Below are 23,449 nucleotides of genomic sequence, written 5' to 3' on the forward strand. Positions count from 1 at the left end.
GTAACCACTTCTGAGATAACTGTCCTCGCGGGAGGAGTTGTAGGTGCTGGAGAAGCTTGACTTTGAGCAGCAAGAACTGACTCCATCATGGCAGTCAGTCAGGTGATCTCGTCCTTCAGTTCTCTGTTCTCTTGCTCAAGGTGTTCCATGATTTTCTGATGATTGGCTCTGGTGTTGTACCGGTGAGTTAACTTGGCTAAAGCACAGAAGAACATCAATCATACACCTAGCAAAAACCTGCTTATGCAAATGATGCATGAAATGCAATGCTTGATTATTTTTATTTTCAAGGAACTTACTATATCATTTGCAAATATATATATTTAAATGGTAATTGCAACAAATTGATATGACCAAAAATCTCTTTTTATTTATATAAATTGGAAGGATTACACTGAGTACAATTTCAGAAACCAAATGAAAAATACAAGAGAAAAGGAGACTAGTCATCCTAAGGATCCCTAACAACAATGTCGGAAGATCTGACTGAAGGCGCGTACTTCCTTCGAATGCGACGGATCTCGGCCTCAAAATAAGCCTTCATCTGAGTCTTCTCGAGGAAAAACTGGTCAACAATCTTCTTCCAAGCAATGGAAGGTTGAGGCATGCTAGAAGATGGAACCTCTAGCTCTCTCTGTTTCTTCGTCACTCGGTCTTCAAGTAGCTCAATCAGTGCATCTTTGTCCTTAGACTCCAATTGCAACTCTTCATGCTTCTTGATCAAAGCATGGAAACGCTCTTCCCATATATCCTTCTCTTGCTTCATCTTGATGAGTGCGTCTTCCAAATCCTCTACATCTTGGTTAGGGAGAGTTAATGGCTCAACCACAACCATAGACATAGGTCTTTCGCAAGGATAAGGCATCTTCAACTCCATAGCTCTCTTCTTCACCCAAAGAGTGTAAGCTTCCAAAGCTACACAATTGCACGGACCAAGCTCGGATCTTCCTTTCCTATGCACATTATGCCAAGCATGCACAATCTTCTGCTTCAAATGTTGGGAATCTTTACCCTCTTGATAGAAAAGACCTTCTAACAAAATGTTATTAGGTTTGTCTCTCAAGGGGAACCCAAGTTGACGACGAGCCAAAGCAGGGTTGTAGTTAATTCCTCCTTGTGTACCAATGAGAGGCACATTAGAGAATTCACCACAACTATCAATAATCTCCAAGCTGCTTAAGGATGGGTCATACCAAACTATATCATCATTAATGAGAGACATAAGTCTTTGAGACCACCTTAGACATTGTTTGTTCTCCACAAAAGCAGGCGTCCTAGGAAAGTGCGAAATAAACCACTTGTACAGAAGAGGAGTACAACAGACAGTCATTCCTCCACCCTTAGAATTCCTTAGATGCAAAGAGAAATACATATCACCCAACAAAGTAGGCACAGGATTCCCAATCAAGAAAAGTCTAATTGCGTTAACATCAACAAAACCGTCAATGTTAGGGAACAAAGCTAATCCAAAGATGAGCAACACAAAGATAGCTTCAAAAGCGTCCACACTACCAGCTTGAGCAAAAGTAGTAGCTTCCTTGATGAGGAAAACAGATGGCAATCCAAACAATCCTCATTTCTTCACCCAATGAGCCTCTATCTCAGACTTCTTCAAGTGAAGAGCTTCAGCAATAATACTAGATCGGGGAATCTCCTCCAATCCACTAAAAGGCACTCTACTAGAAATAGGTATCCCCAAAATATGAGAATACTCCTCCAAGGTAGGCACAAGCTGAAAATCTGGGAAAGTGAAACAATGGTAGAGAGGATCATAGAACTACACCAACACACTCAAGAGTCCTTCAACCACACCAGCAGACAAGATGGACAGAAGCTTCCCATGGCGTTGTTTGAAGTTCAAGGGATCTATACAAAAGATGCTAGCTTCCTTAACTCTTTCAAGTCGGGACATCTGAAACTGTACTTCTTAGTGTTCCTTCGTCCATAATCCATGGTCTGAAAATATTTACAAATGATACCTTAGTTCCTTGAAATTTTTGTGTGATGAATGTTATGATGCGCATGAATGCACGAATGCAACAATCACAAATAAGGGATCACACATAAGGAAAACAAAGGTCAAGGGGTGAATCAAGTCATTGTCAAGATCAATCATCCATTTTGGTGGATTATGGTTTACACCTTATCAACACCCAAGTTCCATTGATATTGACAAGACTTGATTGGATCAACCAAGAATCAAGAGTTTGTTGCAAGTCATGAGCATGGAGCCTGGGTAAGAACCATCCCAAAGGAGTGAACTAAGGATAAAAACATGTAGATCATGTTCTAAAAAGTTCCCAGAGTCTTAATTCCATCTATCGGATATTACAGGTTAAGATGGCTGACTCATCGACCCATAATATTCTCAAGAGAAACTCGTCTGAGTGTAGTATCGCGTAACAACTGTTATCAAGTCTACACTTGAACAGTTTCCGCACTACGTTCTAAATAGGCCAAGATGGGTTAGGTGTTCTAAGGTCCTCAGCTTCTCGGACCCAATTAGAAATAGTAATGCCTAACCATAAATACTTGTGTGACATTTCCAAATCCAAAAGAGTCTCCACTTAGCAGATGGATCTCAAACTAACTTGTTAAGGACTACTCCACACAAGTCGAACATGACTATACCATCCTCCTACCTTAATTACACTCAAGTTCGGATTAGAACTTATCTCACCACTCAGAGATCACCAAGCACAACAAGAAGATTATATCACACATACATATATACAAACATCACATATATACAAATATATTCACACAAAAATTAGGCTAAACCTACCGGAGACTACTCCCCAGCAGAGTCGCCACTTAATTTCTGTAGCGGGAAATTCATGATCATCAAGCTATTGACAAGCTAGAGATCAATTAACAAGAGTCGTCACCGCGCTTTTATTGTTTCCAAGGGAAAAGGGAAAAAGTACGAACAAAACCCAAATAGTAAGAAGTTTTCAAATAAAAACTAATAAAAGTCAGAGATCACAGGTAAGGGGCTTGGTTACACAGAGGGAAGGTGTTAACACCCAAAGTGTCCTAGGTACTCCAAGGGATCCCTTTTTGTGTGCATATGTATTTTGTACAAAGTGACGTTTACAAACAAATAGAATGAGGGGATGAGAAAAAGAATTCATTAATTGTGTTTGACAAGACCTTCGGTCTTGTGCCTACGTACCAACATAAAAATGAGGGATCAAAACCTCGTAGTTCATGCTACAAATTTCAAAATGAGTGTGTTGATTTTAACAAAATTTAAGTTTGAAAGACACAAAGGCCTAAAATGATTTGAATGAGTTAGTTCTTTTTGGCTTTTTGAAAGTTTAGGTCAAATATAGTTAAGTTTATTCACAAGTTTGATTTAAGAAAAGAAGTTTGAAAATGCAATGGCATAAGGCCAAAGTTTCTACCTTTTTTGCAAAAGTGGTCAAAGTTTAGAACAAAAATAGTTCACACAAAGAAGATTTTGAAAAATGGAGGGAGAGATTTTGGAAATTAAAGAAATGGGGAGAAGATGAAGAGACTATCCTATGTACAAAATTTAAAAGTTTAGAGTTGAAAAGATCTGACCAAATGGGTAGCAATCCAATAGACAAGTATGTCAATGGAAACCCAGAATTCCCTTGGACTTTTAGAATCAAACAACATACAAATGCACAATTATATTATCTTGAAGAGAAAAGGCATCAAATAAAGATGGTCTCATCCAAGCTTATCCATTCCATGATCTTTTTCAGAAATAACCCATATAACAGATGAATTCCACAAGTCACGGGTTCAAAATAACAGATTCACAATGATCATATTACAGATGAATCTTAGAGAGATCCTCAAAGATGTATCAGATGAGGTTCAAATTGCAAGCACTTGGTTCTTCAACAAATTGGCATTGGCCAAGTCCTTTAGCTTAGGAAGGTTACCTAGATTCTAAGTCCATTGCTCAAGATCAAACCAACAGTCCACTCAAAAGTTTTTTTAGGGTTTTTGTTTTCATTATGTACATTAAATGGTCAAAGACCATACAAACAAACAAAGTATATACAAAAAAAATATATCACACAATATGGTCCAAGTGGACAAAGTGAAAATTGCATTAAAATAAACAATTAGAATGATATGTACAATGGCAAATGAAATAAAGTGTTAAAAGTAAATTGCATTAAGATAAAAAACTTGAAGTTAAAAGTCAATAGTTAGTAAGTTAGAGGTTAGTTTTATTTTGCTTTTGCTTTTTCAAGACATTCTTTGGAGAACACTCAACCCACTTATCACAAGCATGGATCCTTGAACCAAAACATCTTCCAAAGGAATGAAAGAAGGCCAAGTTTCCACACAATACCATGAAAGAGGGGAGACTTACAATCTCACTAACTAGAATGCTTATGCCTTTTGTGTCACAAATTTAGCGCTATGTTAAGCAATCGTAATTGGACTTATGTAGAAATCACAACTATTTGAGGCCAGACAATAGACTTTTGGTGTTAATGCATGTTAGAGACATAGTATTATGAACTATGCTCATGAAACATACCACACACACAAAATATGCAAAAGGTGTGGCCTAATCTCATCCATACTCATGTCAATTATTCAATCAACTAGCATTAGGACTTTGAGATGTCATAGGCCAAATGGAAATGAATGGATGAAGAAGGGGAATTAGATGAAGAGGGAAGGGGATGAATGAGATCACAAATTGGTCAAAGGAGAACTTTTACCAAATTAATATCATTCATTCATTTTGGGAGATGGAACGTACATTCCATCAATCCCCTAAATCCAATGATATTAACTTGACAAAGTCAAATCAACCTTGACCAAGGCCCAACAATAAACAAGTAAATCTAATTAAGTCAATACAAATGGTCAACAAAATTTGAATGGCATTTCCTCAATTAAAAATAATAAAATAATGCAATTAAATAAAATATGTTTTGTCAAATTCCTAAAATTTCATCAAAACACCAAAGAAATGGCCATGAGATTTATCATAGGTCAAACAAGGTCAAAGGACCTTGGAGAAAAAATTTCATAATTTTTGGACATTTAAAAATATTTTTAAACAATTAAAAACAAATGCAAAATTAATTAATTCATGAAAAATATTTATAATGATCCAAAAAATAAATTTAATTCAAAATATGAAAGAGAAAAATATTTGAAATTTTTTAGTGAAAGTCCCATATTTTTTGGATCAATATTGAATTTAATATGAATTATTGAAGAAAATACAATTAAAACAAAATATCATAAATTCAAAAATACGTGGACCATCAGATCTCCCTCATTAATTGAGGTGACAGATCTGATGATCTAAAACGCGCGTTCCACAAAGACCCGAGTCAACCGCGTGGCACAAATGGTATTTAAAACCAATGCTCCAGATTAGAACGTGAGACATGGATCATATGGTTCACAGCCATGCCAAGTCATCGTCGGAGCCAGAGCTCCGGTCATCTTCTCCGGTGGCACTCACCGGACTAGTCAACATAAACCATCACCAAAAAAAGAAACAAGGACATGATCTTGAAGAAAAAATGGCACTGAGCTCGAATCTGACCTCCAATTACTCCAATTCCAAATATATTAAGAGATATGTGGAATTGAAATCTGAGGTACATGAACTGAGTTGCTTCGATTTGACCTCAAAGCAACTCAATCTTCTTGCCTACATTGGTAGGACTTCAAACAACCAAAGAATCAATGGAATTGAGCAAGAATTTGAGAGAATCGAAGAGTTTAAAATTTCTGCAAATTACCTTCAATGGAGGTCTGAACACGATGGATCTTGAAGTGGCTTGTGCTTGGACTCACTCTACTTGCTTGCAAGAAGAGAATGGAAAGGTTTAGAAGCAATGGATTCCTGGAGAATTGAATTCCAAAATAGTGGAGATTCAAGCTCAAATTCAAATGAATTTATTAGGTTTATCCTATAAGAGTGAAGGGTTTTCAATTGGGGATCAAAGCTTGCGCAATGGTGTCCTCAATTTTGAGCAATTGAAGCTCTATTTATAGATGAATCAAGTGATATTTGCAAACTCGCTTCCACTTTCCAAAATTGGCAAATGATGATGGAATGATGCATGGGCGCGCATAGGCCCATGAAATGATAGTTGAAGGTCCAAAATTGCATATCAGATGGTTTGAAGTTAGCTTAGATTGCAAGGCACATGTACATTGGTGTTTGAAGATTGATTCTTGCCAAATGATATCAGCTTGTTTAAGCCATGCGCAGCCTATGCATTTCTCATCCAAAATGAATGAATTTGTTCTCTTTGGAAAGGTGAGATCAAGAGGAACAACTTTTATGTTCAGCACTTTTTATTTGGAACTTGGAACTTGGAGAAATTTGAGGTGGAAGTTTGGAAAAATTTGACATATCCAAATTTTTCTAAGTGTCAAGCCAAATGTGTCAATATTCCACCTTGCTTAACTTTTTATATGAGCTTAAAATGAGAAAAGTGTCTTCATCAAAGTTGTATCTCTCTCAAAGGCATTCAAAACAGTCATAAATTTAATGTCATTTGGATTTGAAATGATAGAGTTATGCATTTTTGAAGTTTGGAAAAATCACTTGATCAATGGTATAGGTCAAAAGTGACCTATAATGTAGCCTCATATCACATGCTCAAAAGAGTTGAATTAGCTCCCACTCCAAACATAAAAGTTAAAGTAGACACATCGAATTTTATTGTGCAACTTTTAAATATTTCATCTCATAAAAATTGAGCAAGTTCTGGCCTTGGAAAGTTGACTTTCAAATTAGGGTTTAGACAAAATGACCTATAATGTTTCAACATAGAAAATGATTTTCCAAGTAAAACTAGATCTAGGTCTCAACATGAAAGTTGTCTGGAATGTCATTTGGAGTCAGTTTTCGCTTGGAATCATTTTCATATGGTTAAAATTGTAGGAGATAGGGTCTAGGGAGACCCAGTTTTGATCAGATGAATTCATCTGGCCAACCACCATCAACCAACTTGCTAATTTCCAATTCTCTTGACTTTCTTGGCTCATGGTAGATCACATATGCATAAGATGATGAAATTTTAAGTTTACCTTGAGAATTTTGATCAATTGGTGAGAGAGCTTGTTGAAGAAGTTACTCAAGATACCCAGTCAAACTAGGGTTTCCAAGGCAAATCACCCTTAAACTCTTGAAGAAAACTTGATCAATATGACATGTAGAGATCATTGGGACTCATATATGATGCTTATAACCATCCTTGAATAAATTCTTGGTTGTGCTCTTTGTTCATGAGGGTCTCAAACCCTAGATGTGATCTTGATGAATCAATGAGATCATGCCCTACCTACAAAAGAGTTAGGCAAATGCAAAGACATATTTTTGGTATTTTAGTTAGTAAAATGATAATATAAAAGTTTGATATAATCACAAAGTGCTTAGTGATCTCTCCCAAAACAAACCCAATGAAAGAGGGGTAAGAAGGATGCCAAGCCATGATCATAATGCTAATGCTTATGATGGATTTGCATGAGGGGTCTTAGGGTCAAAATTGGGGTCTTACAACAAGTACCAAAAGTATTGGCCTCTAGGGCTTACACCAACAGAAACAACCTTTTTCGATTTAAATGACACTTTCGTTTACTTTCCCATTTGGCAAACATCACATAGTTTGTCTTTTAAAATTTTAATTTTAGGAAGACCAATTACTAGATTCTTTGATGCTATTTTATTTATCAAGTTGAAATGCACGTGACTTAAGTGCTTATTCGATAGCCAAGAATATTTACCCTTTACAACTAAACACTTAGTTCCATGCATTGACACATCATCTGGATTAAGAATATAGAAATTATCAATCCTAGAACCCTTAAACACAAGGTCCTTAATTGCCTTATGCTCAACTAAACAACTAAGAGTATCAAAAACCACGGTGTACCGTTTGTCGCATAATTTTCTAATGCTAAGTAGGTTTTGTTTAAGCCCTTTAACTAAAAGCACATTTTCAATGGTGATTGTGGAGGGATTTCCCACCATACCTTCTCCTAAAATTTTACGTCTTGTGTTTTCCCCATACATGATGCGGTCGATTTCCTTTTCATCAAACTTATTGAACATGGAAGCATCTCCCATCATGTGTCTTGAACATCCGCTATCTAGGAATCGTAACCTCTTTTCAAAGACAAGACTTTCCTGTGACAATCAAATAGTAAATTTAGGTCTCTAACTAGTGGGTCCTTTAGGTTTAGTTAAGATACACTTAGGAATCCATATCATTTTATCATTGGAAACTTGAACGTTCATAATATGACAAAGAGACCTAAGTGACCCTTATCACCACAATAATGACAAATAGCTTTAGATGAAATGCTTTTCTATTTCTCTTAGTGACATGGGGGTTTTTCTTGAAAATCGCCTCTCTATCACTTAAAGAGCTAGAATAAGTACAAGATAGTGAAGTAACATGAGTTATATATCCTTTGAGAGTTTCAATTTCAAGTTTTAAATATGGACAAGTAACACACTCTACTTTATCTACCTTCTCAACTAAAGTGTCAGAAACATTACAATGTTCATCAACTAGAGATGTATGTGCTTCCTTAAGGGAATCCAAATCGCGATTAAGATTATTTATCTCCTTTTCAAGTTTAAAAATCATTTCTTTTTTAAGAGAAGTTTTCTTAAAATAATTTATAGAATCCGCATACATATCATTAAATGCTTTTGATAGTTCACTATAGGAATATTCATCATCGGGTTCAAAAGTATATACCTTTGAAGTTTCAGCTTTCTCATGTGTAATCAAACATAGATTGGCACACCCATCATCAGAACTTGAGAAAGAATCTGAGGAGGAGCTCCCATCCTCTTCTTCCCACGTAATATAGGCTCTAGAACCTTTGGATATTTTTCCTTTCATCTTGTATAATTCCTTATCTTTCTTTTTATGATGTTTGGCGAGACTTGGACAAGTGGTTCTAAAATGTTCCAATTTTCCGCACTTGTAACATGTAATGCCATCATTCTTTTTCTTGTGTTCTTTCTTATTCGGGTGAGTATTAATGAAATTTACTAAGCCTTTGTCGGAATGCTTGGTCTTGTTTCTTTTATAGTATCTATTATAGTGTCTAACGAATAAAATCATCTTCTCTTATTTAGGAGCTTCTTCGTTAGAGTTTTCACTTTCTTCCTTTGACCTCCTTGCTTTTGATGATAAGCTTTAAAGAAAGGTCTTTTTTCTATTCTTTCCATTTCTCTTTCTTTTTCGACTTTACTTCGCTATCGGCTAGTCATTTTAGTTCATTTTAATGCTCGACTAAATTCCTAAACAACTTTGTAATATCCAAAGTATTAAGATCGTTAGAATCATTAACGTCATATGTTCCCTCATAGAGAGTTTGGAGAGCACTCCACATACCTTTAGCACTCGTATGATGGAAAATTTAGTAGAATACTCGCGCTTAAAGTAAGTTGTTAAACACCCAAAATACATCGTAGATTTTTGTCAATTGATAGTAAGTGTATGTACTTGTTCGCTTTCAAATAATTATAATTTGTTCCTTTGAAAATAGGTGTTCTATTATACTCTCCTTTTGGATCGTCACCATCCGCCATATTCATAAAAATTTGGAGTCAATTAGACTTAATAAAAAGACCAGCTCTAAGTGTCAATTGTTGGATGAGAATATGGAGTAACGAAATAGACTATAGGTGGGTGAATAGACCTTTTAAAAAACAATTTTAAAATTTGACCGATTCTCCAAAATGGATTATCATAGGTTTTTCAAAAATGCTTGCGGAAGATTTAAGGCAAAAATGTAAAGAATATACTTTTGTTGGAACTTGATCACGTTAACACTTAAACAATTCAAAAATACCAAATATGGCTTTATGATGATACATAAAAGGTAATCAATTAATTCAGTTGTATATTTCACGAGGTGTGTTTATACAACGATTTAATATCAATGAATTCTAACCTCAATAGTTTCTCAAAATTTAATCACCACTAAAGCTCGATTATGCACTAATTTTAACAAAACATAACCTTACGTAAGAAATCGCTACCAATTGAATAGAAGATAAATTGCGCTAAGAATTGAAAACCTAAGCATGCAATATCCTACGAAAAATTAAATTCAAAAGTATGTGTGTGTGTGTGTGTGTGTGTGTGTGTGTGTGTGTGTGTGTGTGTGTGTGTGTGTGTGCGTGTGTGTGTGTGTGTGTGTGTGTTTGAGAGAGAGAGAGAGAGAGAGAGAGAGAGAGAGAGAGTACACTGGAATATATAGTGTTTTGGTGTTCGTTCTAGCTTTGCCTACTCCAATTTTCAATGGTTTTCCATTGGAACTTGTTGTATTCCTTTTTATTTTGATAGATATTGTAAGAGTTTATACAATCACTAATCCATAACAGTGCCGAGAAAAATAAATCTCTTATCTGGATCTTGACTTGTATACAGCGTAATGCCAAACTCTTCAACATAATCTTTACTCGATTCGCGCTTATTGAATCTTCCAGCTTTACCAATCTGCTAACAATCTTCGTGTGTGGCAATCACCCCTTGATCCCACTGATTTCTTGAGCAATGATTTGTTTAAAGATTTGTGAAGAACTCCACCTTGTTTGTAGCCTTTCACACAGTCACTACCAGGGTAATCTAGGGAGAAGAACCTCCTTCTTTTCACTGGAATTTGCCAGCACCAATGACAACAACCTCAATCTTGCAAGCTACCTGAAAATATCAACCAAATATTCAAGAACGATTAGTTTCAAGACAGTATCTCCCTCAATCGATTACAAATATATCGTTACCAAGATCTAAAATCAAACTTGAGGTTGAAGATGGAATAAATTCATTTGCAATAGTTTTTGAAATTTCGAAAAGAGAGGGTGTTGATTTCACAAAGACACAATGTAAAAGTTGTCTAAGTTGTAAAGGTTATGTTTGAAGAATGATAACAAAAAGGTTTTATATGTGCTTGAGATTAAGCACAAAAATGAATGGAAAAAGTTAGTTAGATTCGAGTCAATAGTATTTCATGATTTGAGTCAATTGACAAAGTGGTGTGAAACAAGATCTCGTGAAAAAAAGTGACCAATTTTCCTGTGATTCGAGTCAGATTAAAAGTGTGATTTGAGTCACACAGGTTCGTTATTCGAATCATGTGTTAAGCCTGATTCGAATCAGACAAGTCAATGGCTGCCAGGAAGTATGTGATTCGAGTCATGCACAAACTGTGATTCAAGTCATAGAGTTGCATTATCCGAATCAGGTATAAACTGTGATTTGAATAACATATACCAATTTTTTTATTTTCACCTATGTTTTCTTGATTCGAGTAATGGATTGTGAGTGATTTGAATCACATCGAAGAAATCTCAATTTTTCAAATTTTCAAATTAATTTGAGCTTCCACTTCCTACGTGACTTGAATTGATATCACTTATGGTTCTTATTTCATTAATTCAGGAAATTGACTTAAGTCATCATGATCAAATCTTAAAAATAACAATCCACTTATGTGTGCTTAAAATTGAATCGATTCAAACTTGATTCAGATACGTGCAATTATGAAGAAGACTCATTAAGAAATAATAAATGAAACACGAAAGCGATAAGATAAGTAACAAAGTAATCGTATTAAGGTTCTCCCCCTAAATGTGTTAGGTACGTGCAACTTCACTCCCATGCCTACCATGTTCTTGATAAAGTGTCTTGAGTTGTTTGATAATATTGTATGCCTCCATGCTCTCATGTTGCTTCTAAAGCACAAAGTTTCATGGTAGTCGACACGAAGAAGGAAACTTTCAAGAGTTCATTAAGATGCTTCTCATAAGCATTTCATTTATCCTTAGGGGCATTAGAGGGTGGTTCCTCTTCATGAATGGGTCACTCGAGAACATGCCATTTTTTCTCGTGCTTAAGGGCAATCCTAAAATTTTGTTGTCAGTAAATAAAGTTTGTTCTAGACAACTTATATTTGTCAAGGATTATTCGCAAAATGTTATTTGAATTGTTAGTCATAATTATTTGTATCAAATAAAATTTTCAAAAATGAATATAATGCGATATAAACATGTTTAATAAGGACTTTAGTTATATATTCTCCCATTATTTTATTCAAATGAAATGTCTCTTACCAATTGATTTAAAAAATCTTGTTCAAAGATTTTATAATGGACCGAGATCCATATTTCACTTTGTCCAAAGTCAGCGTCGAAAAATCACAAAAAACTTAGTTGCTTAGGTAGGAACTCATTTCAATTATATCGTATAGAACTCTCAAACAGTTGGGTGAATAGCTCTTTATTCTAATCCATCATATGAACTCCTCCCAACTCTTGCTTCTAAGTGTTTCAATCTTATTGAATTTTAGTTCAATTCAGTTTGACCCAAAAGGTAGATATTAAATATTAATTTTATTCCATCGTATCGACTATTCTAGAAAATGTACTTCATTGTCATAACCCACATTTATGATATTAGTCTTGATGTGTGCTAACTTGTAGAAAACTATTAACTTAATATTTAATTGAAGAGAATTTTGTCAAGCGATATCACTGGTGGTGTATGTATCTCATACAATACTTCTCTCACTATATATATATATATATATATATATATATATATATATATATATATATATATATATATATATATATATATATATATATATATATATAGAGAGAGAGAGAGAGAGAGAGAGAGAGAGATCAATTTTTATTGACGCTGGTTCTGCAGCAGCTACGGGTGGACCGTAGTCAATTCTTGGGGAAACATTTTTGCGTTTGTTTAAAGAATTTTTGTTGATAGATCAGTTTATTCGTTTATTCTTTCATGTGAGTTTTTATTATGATCCTATAGAGAAAAGAAAGCATAAAATTTTGAAAATAAAGACGGTGGGTTTCTCCTCATAAATCGCTTTTTAAATGTCATTGGATTGACTTCTCTTTCTTCTTTTCAAGATATTGCTTCATTTTTCACCAATTATTTGATGTTAGAGTTTAATCTCCTTTGATGCTTTCTAGAGAGTTTATAATCCTCTTCAAGAAATATTATATGCATGCAAATGAAAGGACTTATCCTCTTTATATCCTCAATAGTATACCCAATTTAGTTAGGGTACCTTTTGAGGACATCAAGCAATTTTTAAGTTTTGTTACCATCTTATTCCGTATTTGCAATGACAAGTAAGGTAAAGTTTTTACCATGAAATTTGTACCTGGAATTTAATAGCATGGCCTTTAGTTTTACCTTTGTAATTTCTTCTTGGAAGGGTGTTTAATCTTTCACCATCACCACTTCAAAACCTTGGCTTTTAACGGTAGGATTTTCATCCATCAATTTTTCATATGCTTTAGATTTTCCATTGTTTCTTTCTTGATTTGTACTCTCAATCAACATGCTTCCGATTATTCTAGAGAAGGTGGTTCAAAGGATACTTCCTTAACACAAGGATCTATTATATCAAGCCTGTAACAAGAATTCTCAACAGAAAGACTATTCATGATGTTAGAAAATATAAATTCAATATTTTCATCCTCCACGTTAACAGTAAGTCTACCATGCTTAAAATTTATAATCTCTCATGCAGTAGCAAGGAAATATCCATGATAGAATTGGGACTTGAGAGTCCTCTTCCATTTCGATTACAACAAATCAGTGGGTATAAACAATTGTCATATCCTTATAGGAATATCCTCTAAAACTCCTACTGGATACTTGATAGATCGATAAGGTAATTTTAAAGAGATGTTTGTAGATTTCAACTCACTAATATCAAGATTTTCATAGACTGATAGAGGCATTAGGCTAACACTAGCCCCAAGATCGCACAGAGCACGCTCAGAGCTCATATTTTCAATTACACATGTAATAAAAAAACTTCTCGGATCTTTAAGTTTGGGAGACAAATTATCTTGGATTATGGTATTGTATTCCTTAGTTAAAGCAATTGTCTTATTATCATCTAGATTTAATTTGTTTGATAATTGTTTTTATAGATTTAGCATACGACGACATTTGAGACGGAGCTTCTGTGAAAGGAATATTTATGTATAGTTTTTTCAACAACTCCATAAACTTTTTAAATATTTCCTCAATCTTAGTTTTGACAAACCTTTGTAGTAATGGGATGGGTGGTTTTTATGGTGTTGGAGAGACATGTGTTTTTTTTTCCTTCTCTATAACCTCACTTGTTGGTTGGACCTTTCCTCATTTTCAGTCTCATCTTTCTCCTTAGGGTCATTAAGTTGCTTCCCATATTAGGGTGACCACATTTAAATTCCCTTTTGGATTTTGTTCGGGCTATCTTGGAAATGTCTCTGGAGGTTTAGGGGATGAATAAATTTGTTATGATACTTGTAATATTTGAATCTCCATCATTTTATTATGGGTGGCCATGGAATCTACCTTATATACTAGTTGCCTAAGGATTTCATTTGTGTGCATGTTCTAGTTTTTAAACTCACCATTTAGTTTAGTTTGAGTGATCATAAAGTTTTCAATTAGTTTTTAAAAGATTTGAACTTTTGGCAGCGAAAACACTCTTTTGTCCTTGAAACCCCAAGAGTCCAACTGTAGTTGGGGAGAGGTGTTCTCGTAAGAAATTTTTTGGATGATCTCTCCACCTTGAATTATACGTATTAGAATATGGATTCCATCTTTGAGAGTGGTCAAAGTAATTAAGGTTTTGTAGGTTATACTCTAAATTTGAAATTATTTTACACTAAATGTAAGCATGACCATTAATCTCATAAATTTCACAAGGTGAAACATCAGGGATGACAACAGTAACATTCAATTTATCATATTTTTTAAATAAATTTCAACTTTAGCAACAATATATTCTTAAGTGTCAATTTCGTACTTGTCCCCTTTTATAGAGGGTGAACGTTCAATGGACTTTCAATCATTTTGCCATTGGTAGTGATTATGTGACATATCTTTGATGAGAGCATAAGTATCATTTATGTTTTTATTTATTAGAAGTCCATTATAAAAGGTATGAACAAGTTACCATTTGCAATCCCATGATGAGGGCATAGCCTTAACATCTCCTTAAAATGCTCTCATGCTTCATAAAGTGATTCTCCGTACTTTTTGGTAGAACTTGTGATTTGATTTCTTAGCTAGATGGTTTTACTAGGAGAAAACTATTTAGCAAGAAAAACAAATTTTAATTGATCCCATGTTGTGATGGAATCAGAGGATAGAGAGTGTAGTCAAGCTCTAGCTCTGTCCCATAATGAAAATGGGAAAAGTCTAAGTCTAGTGGCATCACTAGTGACTCCACTGAATTTCAAAGTTCTAGAGTATCCAAGAAAAATGGAAAAGTAAAGATTTGGATCATCCATTGGTGAAACAAAAAAATTGATTTTTAAGCACCATAGACAACAAAGATGGTTTTAGTTCGAATTTTGAATCCATGTGTTTGCAAGTATAATAAAAAAGTTATTCAAGATGATAAAGCTCATGGATAGCAAGATTCAAGAAGCAACTGCTTAGCTTTGATATTGACATGATTTTGATGATGGCAACACTTGAAGTAGTAATAACACTGAAAGTATTAACAACACTTGAAGTGGTTTTAATGATAACAACAGTTGAAGTCAGGAAAATGCTAAAGTTAGCTCAAGCGATCAAAGATGCACAAGGTGGTCGATTAAGATCGAGTTATCCTTCTGAATCAAACTAAAATTAGCTCAAGTGAAGAATTAGAATTTGTGATCATTGGTGATTTAAAACATCTCAGATGATGGCAACTAATACGGAAATATCTCAAACTTCATCAAGAAGACTCAAAATTCTTGTGTGATGTTAAATTCAAAGATAACGTTGAGACTTAAAACTTCAAAGTGTGAAAGGGAGAAAATATGAAAGCTCGTTTAATCGTGTATGTCTAAGTGATCAGTGTATTGTAAAGGCACAAGGATGCTTTTGTAAGTAGTATGGATAAATCGCCCACACTTAAAAGATAAGTCTCTCACTTTTTGATTAAAACAACCAAAAAAAAATTAGCCTAATCAGTTGATTAGGAGACTATCTACTTAATTGATCAAAAAAACAAAATTTAAGATGTCTAATATATTAGATTTATAGCTTAATCAATTAGATGATGCATAATCGATTCTATAATGGATTATGAATGTATCTTAATGAATGGTAAGGATTCTCTATCTAAATCTTCCAATTTAGACAGCAATAATCGAATATTTACACTGATAAGGGTGAATTTATGATTTTTCATTGAGGTATGTGAGCAACACTAAGGGTGCGTACTATATCAATCTGAATCATAACGTCCATTGTATCTCTTATTTTTACTACTATTACTTCAAAAAGACCTTTTAGAAATTACAACTAATTATTTTATTTTATTTTTTTGTCAAATAATTTAATGATTGAAATTCACCTTTTTAAAAGTGAAGAAAGTAGGATATCACGAGTTCGAACTTGCGTATCTACTCTTAATATTCATACACAGCTATCAATTGAGGTGACTTAGTGGACAAAATTACAACTAATTATTATTTCTGAATATTTTGTCTAGTGGTTCCACTATCCCCGCCATATTTATTTTAAACATTGATTGTGTTTCATTTTATACTTATTTTCAGCATAGTTTACAATCTGGAAAATACAATCTTTAATGTTATGGCATGTTAATTTCTTTCATTCAATTTGTATGCCTTATAATTTTAAATTGGACCTTATTCGACCATACAAAATTAACTTGTCACGTGACACACATCCCGCTTATAAATTGATTTTGAAGTTTTATTATTCAAAAATAATTATTTCAAATAATGTGAAACTCAACACTCAAAACTGAACGCCTGAAACATGACATGAATAGCTATGTAACAAGTGGTCTCCAGATTCTGGAGATGCATCTCCGGATGCACCACTGATTAAACGTTTCTTAATGCATCTTCGGACGGACCACTCAAAACGTTTCTTAATGAATAGCTTTGTAACAAGTGTCTGGAACATTTTTTTAATGCATATTATATGTTACTTACACATCAAGTGAAAATACCAAAATGCTCTTCATATTCTGGAGATGCATCTCCGAACGCACCACTGATTAAACGTTAAGATATTCCAGAGATGCATCTCTGTAACAATTTAAAACGTATATCATGCATCACACTCAGAAATTATTTTAAAAGTGTATTGTATCGGAGATGCATCTCCGTTTATTTTACATAGATGTATCTTCGTAACGTATCAGAACAAAACTCTTCATGTTATGTTTTGTTTACGTGTATTCAGAGGAAGATTTAAACCATACAAGCGATATGCAAAAAATGTCGTACATAAGTCAAGATGATCCAAAAATGTCATATATATAAATAAAAGATCACTAAATGTATAAAAAAAATCGAGAACAACAATAAAGTAGCCTGATGACAAAATAAAGTATCATTCATAGTTCTACTACTATATACTAATGCACTATTGAGTATATCTGAACTACATCTCCTTTGTCTCCTCTACTAAGAGCGTACATATGCCGGTTTGGGTTGGGTTTGGCCAAATTCAATACCAAATCCATATAGAACACTCGTGTTTGGGTGAGTTAAAATAACCACCCGCTATACCAATAGGTCGGTTTGGGAAAATCTACTAATTTTTGGATTGGGTTGGGTTGGATATTGGGTTGCTCAAATAAATTTTTCTATTTTATTAATATTAAATGAAAAAATGATGAGTCATCATATTTTTCCATAAAAATTATTTAACGCTTTTATATTAAAAAATTAGATAACATATTTTTACTATATCTTAGCATCATAAAATAATATATGATACATCAACTAATAAAAATTATCATAAAATACCAATAACAAGCTAAAGTTGTATTATATAAAATCGTATTAGCATCAAAATAACTAAAGAGGAAAACATCCAAAATTGGTTAAAGTCATGGTTCACTAAAATAGTAAATATTCATGAGACTAAAATTGCAACAATTAAGTTAATATTAATCAAAATCATTAAAATTGTAATAATAAATGTTTAATTAGTAGGTCAGTGAGTTTTTTGGGTTTGTATCCAGTTTTATCCAAAACTCAATTTTTTAATAGATTTTTTTAGTTTTTAAACTCATATCCACCCAATTACCCGATCCAACTCACTTTTATGGATTTTTTTGGGTGGATTTGACCGGATTTTATGGGTTTACCTAACACATGTACACCCTTATCCTCTACGTCCTCGGTCTCCTCGGCAATCAATCCCCCCGTCCTCCGGCCTTGTCTCCGGTATATCAATGCCCCCCATGCCTCCGTCATGATGGAATCTAGGATCTACCTCACATCAGACCTATCAGGAAAGATACCTATATCAATGCATGTCTGCACAATCTCCACAATGTGACGGCATCTAGGCAAGACATCATCAACATGATCTAACCATGTTTGCTCCTCCTCTAATATCTTCTGATGAGTTGGCCTCGGCGGATCTCCAGGAGCAGCATGCAACATGTACGAATGTGACACCCTAAAGAACCATCTTATATACCCTTCGACGTAGCTCCAGTCGCTCATAACTATGATACTTCGTGTCTCCCCTGGTACTAGATGACTCTCATATTCATCAAACATGTCATATATCTTTCTATATGTCAAAGCAGGAGGAGCAGAGACAACAAGGTATCTGGGAATGGTCTGAGTGTAGGAAAATTACCACATAATGCGCTCGGGAAGATGAGGAGTAGTGAGACATGATCTGTATGCCAACCATCCAAATTATAGCATTATCTCGTCAAATAGTCGCATCTCACGATGATCAATGTAGATGTTGAAATGCATGTCATCGGCAACCAAACGGTCAAGATACACTCTAAAAGGATCTGTCGCCTGGTCCCCAAAAAAATGCTTTGACCATCCATTTCAGCCAACAAACGTGTAACACATTATTTCTAAAATATCATACATGCAATCTCTACTCATGTCTAACCTTAATCATCAATTTCTACTCATTTACACAAAAACTTAAAAACTTATCAAAAACTAGCGACTGAATTAGCGATGGTTTTAGTATTAGGGACCAAAACTGTGGATGGAAAATTTTAGGAGGATCATTCTTTGAATGAAATATTTTGAGGGACTAAAAAAGAAATTTAAGATATTTAGGAGGACCACAAACATATTTAACTCTTAAATTTATATTATTAATAACTTTTTTTTATCATTAATCGGATTTTAAATAAATATAAGTTATAACTTATATTATTATTATTAGGATAATTCTAACATGTGTCCCAAGGGCACAAGTTAATGACTTATTTGTAGAAATATTCTCTTGGAATGCATACATTTAATTTTTTGAAACTTAAAACATTATTTTATTCCACACAAATTTTCTAATTGTAGTATCCTTAACTTGTGCCTTAAGGGCACAAGTTAGCAAGACCCTTATTATTATTATAAAATTCCTTCTCATTACCATGTTCATCCCATTTCATATGAAACAAACCATAGATTTTATTTCCATCTCATTTCCTTGTTGGCATTTCGTTTTCACCTTATTAACGCGTGTAAGTTGTAATCATGTCTCAATGCTTGAAATCTAGCAATTAATCCCTTGGCCATTCATTTTGAAATGAATGTCGATGTGGACTCGAATCTCCATTGATAACATCATGGACCGATTTCAACCCAAGTCGCCATTTTTTTAGGTGTGGGATGTATAAAGAGCTCTTCCTCCATCTATGTTCTTTAAATCTAGTTGCAATGGTTTAAAAAAGAGAAACCACTTTATATGGTACGATGAAGAAATGTCTCCAAAAGTCAAGGAACTAATTACTCCTCTGCACCAAAATTGAATCAAGAAAAATAAAAATTAATGAGGCCAAAATAAAAGAGAAGAAATGAAGATGAAGTTAGAGTTTATGAACATTATGATGAAATTTATTGTGTCATCACATTTGTATTGTTAATTGAATTAGTTTTATCAAATATAATGAAGTAGTTGATTTGGTTTATTTTAATGTGATATTTTGTAACATGTGTTAACTTTGAATGTAAAATTTTAATGTTGAATGAAGATGAACATTGCACAAAATATCTGAATATCGAAAACTTGTTAATAACAGAGTATTTTATGAGTTTTGACAGAGTTTGACTTATCAATATGACATTGCACAAATAACAATAACATTGCACAAAACCTCTGATATATCAGAATATCAAAAACCTTGTTCGTAAACATTGCACAAAATGTCAGAATATCATAAATTTGTTCATAAACATTGCACAAAATATCAGAAATATCTTGTCCATACAACTTGTCCTTAAACATTGCACAAAATATCAGAAATATCATAAACATACAGTTTGTTCTTAAACATAAAAAAAAATATAAACATGTTCATAAAAACAACTTGTTCATCACAGAAAATAGAAATTACAAAATAACAACGTGATCATCCTAAAACTATTCTTGAGTTGGTTGTGTGGGAGGTAGTCCATGTGATGAACTTCCTATTTCTGTTACAGTGATTGGATTTGTCTTCTTGGCCTTGGTATTTTTCTTTGTCTTTGTTTGAGTCTTCTTCTTAGTATTGGTTGGATTTTCCTTCTTGGCCTTGTTTTCACCCTTTGGTATGGCTCTATCTGCAGCTCTCTTTCCCTTATAACTTCTCATGTTGTGACCAAGTACTTCACACTTATGGCATGTAGCTGTGACAAAATTTCTAGGCAACACATGTGGATTTATAGGCTCGTCATTTGTCTTTTTCCTCAATTTTTTGGGATATCCAATTGCTCTTCTCATCAATGGTGGATTGACTGCTAATTGCTCATCTAGAGACCATAATTGCGGTCCATTAGCTGGGTAGATGATATTTGAGTAAGTGTCTTGAAACGTTGCTTTCCTGCACACAGTTGCACCACATAAGCATATAGGTATGATCAAATGAATATAGTACATAATCAGATACATATGAAACAAACCTATAATAATCATATACATAGTCCTCTGGTGGTTTTTTGATTCTCCACATACATGTGATAGCATAGCTGCAAAGGATCTCAGTCAAGTTTCATTTCCTACATGCACAACTACCTAGTTTGAGATTGACACAATAGGTTTCAATCCAATTAGTTACTCAAAAAATGGTCATATCATCATCACCATACCATTTGGGAGTACAACCTTCTGAAAGTTTCTTGTTTTTTTCAAATATCAATTGGATCCTAGAAAAAATATCTCCATTATATTTACGCATCATTTCCTTCTAAGTAGTAATTATTTTAGCGATATAATGTTTAATCCCCTATAACAAAGTGATAATTGATTTGCCTCAATGTTCTAAGATTTCTTTGTTAAATGTATCACGCGTATTGTTTACTTGTAGGTCACACTTAGAATAGGTCTTAAAGTGTGATCTGCTTTAAAAATGTGCAAGTATGTCCTTCATTTCTTTTTAGGCAACCTCATTCAATGTTTTTATTCTTAACATTATCCTCTCCTATGCTGGAATTGTAGTAGACCTTGCTACACTCCACATAATTTCTTTCAAACCCATCCCATGTAACTTCTTTTTCCAATTCTCATATAAATTCTTATAACAAAGGGGTTGCTCAACATGTGCACTGATACCTTAAACTGTTGGGACAAGTCTCTATAAAACAATACAAACATAATACATTGATACGGGTCTGAAATAAATTATACCTTGAACTATAAGAACACATTATAACATGCTACCTTTTATTGATCAAAGATGAAAGGATATGGCTTATGATTTATGGCATGCAAGTTCTCAATCAAAAAATTTATGAACCACTCCCAAATTTATCGGCCTCTACAACAGCATAGGCAATTGGAAATATGTGATTATTCACATCCCTTCCAACAACCGCCATCAATTGTCCCACATAGTCTCCTTTCAAAAAACATGCATCGAGTCCTATTAATGGTCTACAGCTTTTTTCAAATCCAGTTTTACATGCTTATAAACAGACATAAATCCTTTCAAACGCGGGATCACTACTTGAATCAAAGCATTGTAGCACAACGTTATTGTTGGGGTTTGAATTTACTAACTCATGTGCATAACTTCTTAAATTAGTAAATTGGTCACTTCCAGCACCTTGTATCAATTCTGGTGCTCTTCTTTTAGCTCTATATGCCTGATCAGCTGACAATTTCACTCCTCGTTTAACAATTGATTTAGCAATAAACCTAATTGGTTTCATGTCATGACTATGTCTAAGTATGTGGAAAAAATTCTTGACAAGTCATTCAGTCTTTGCTTGTCTGTTATGTGTTGTCATATGACATGTATACTCATCAAATAAACTTGCAACTTATCAATATTGATTTCCAACCCTCTTATTGAACCTCGTGTAAAATTTGCAGTCATTTAGACACTTAACTACCATCCTTTTTTCATCATTTTTTTTCAAGAAAACATTTTTCTTACTATCCATTGCATATTCCTTAATAGCATCCCATATCAGATCTTTATTATTAAAAACCATCCCCAATTGAAATTTGATTGTCTCACCATTTTTGAAATTTGGAAAATGCTCATACTCTTGCTCATCTTCACTAGCAGGAGGAGTATATAGTTTATCAAAATCCACACCATGATCATGCTCAGAGGGTACATCTTTTGTCTCAAATGGTAGGATTGTTGTCGAGTCCAAGTCAATAGAATCTTCACTATCTAAATCAACATCTCCATCATTATTGATTTTCTCTTCCTCGTCATCAACCTCATTATGGTCAGAAACATTGGTTTTCTCTCCCTTATCATCAACCTCATTATGGTCATAAACATTGAATTTTCCTCCCACGTCCTCAACTACATCATCATTATCAAAATTTGACTCATCATTAACTTGAACTTCTTCAAAATAGTCATGTCCTAACTCTGACTCATCTACTATCTCAAGGATATCAACACAATCAAAATTTGACTCATCATTAACTTGAACTTCTTCAAAATAGTCATGTCCTAACTCTGACTCATCTACTATCTCAAGGATATCAACACAATGCTCAACATACACATCAACTAAGTCATATCTTTTAAATACATCAAACGTCATTTTTAGTGATCTAAGCCCACGAGCAAAGCTAGGTCTAGGAATGCAATACCAAATACATTTTTTATTTGTAAATCCCACATTTTTAATCAACTTTTCCAATTCCATATAACATATATATAGTCAATGTCCCATTTCCAGCTCATTTATGACACTTCCTCATCCAAATACCATTTAACAAGGATGAATACAAATGTACTCCGATGAATTCTTAACCTAATGGTTTAACAACCAACCAATAGATTCGTATAACATTAAAAATAACCATATAAATCTAAAGGTATAACATTAAAAATAACCATATAAATCTAAAGGGACAACACGTCAAATTAAACTATTAAGATTTTAGTACAGTGGAACCACAGACAACAATGAGACCACATATGACAATTTCAATACAGTGGAACCACAGACAACAAT

At 33.8% G+C, this 23,449-nt stretch overlaps 1 non-coding gene across 1 annotated transcript; it reads left to right on the top strand.

The window, feature by feature from the left end:
* The first annotated feature begins 14,990 nt into the window (after positions 1 to 14,990).
* LOC127090061 (small nucleolar RNA R71) lies at positions 14,991 to 15,096 on the top strand. The gene has a single exon (XR_007791595.1). It is a non-coding gene; the product is annotated as a small nucleolar RNA R71 (small nucleolar RNA).
* Positions 15,097 to 23,449: the final 8,353 nt, after the last annotated feature.

The sequence above is a fragment of the Lathyrus oleraceus genome, chromosome 5 (genome assembly GCF_024323335.1).
Source record: "Lathyrus oleraceus cultivar Zhongwan6 chromosome 5, CAAS_Psat_ZW6_1.0, whole genome shotgun sequence".
Classification (NCBI taxonomy): domain Eukaryota; kingdom Viridiplantae; phylum Streptophyta; class Magnoliopsida; order Fabales; family Fabaceae; genus Lathyrus; species Lathyrus oleraceus.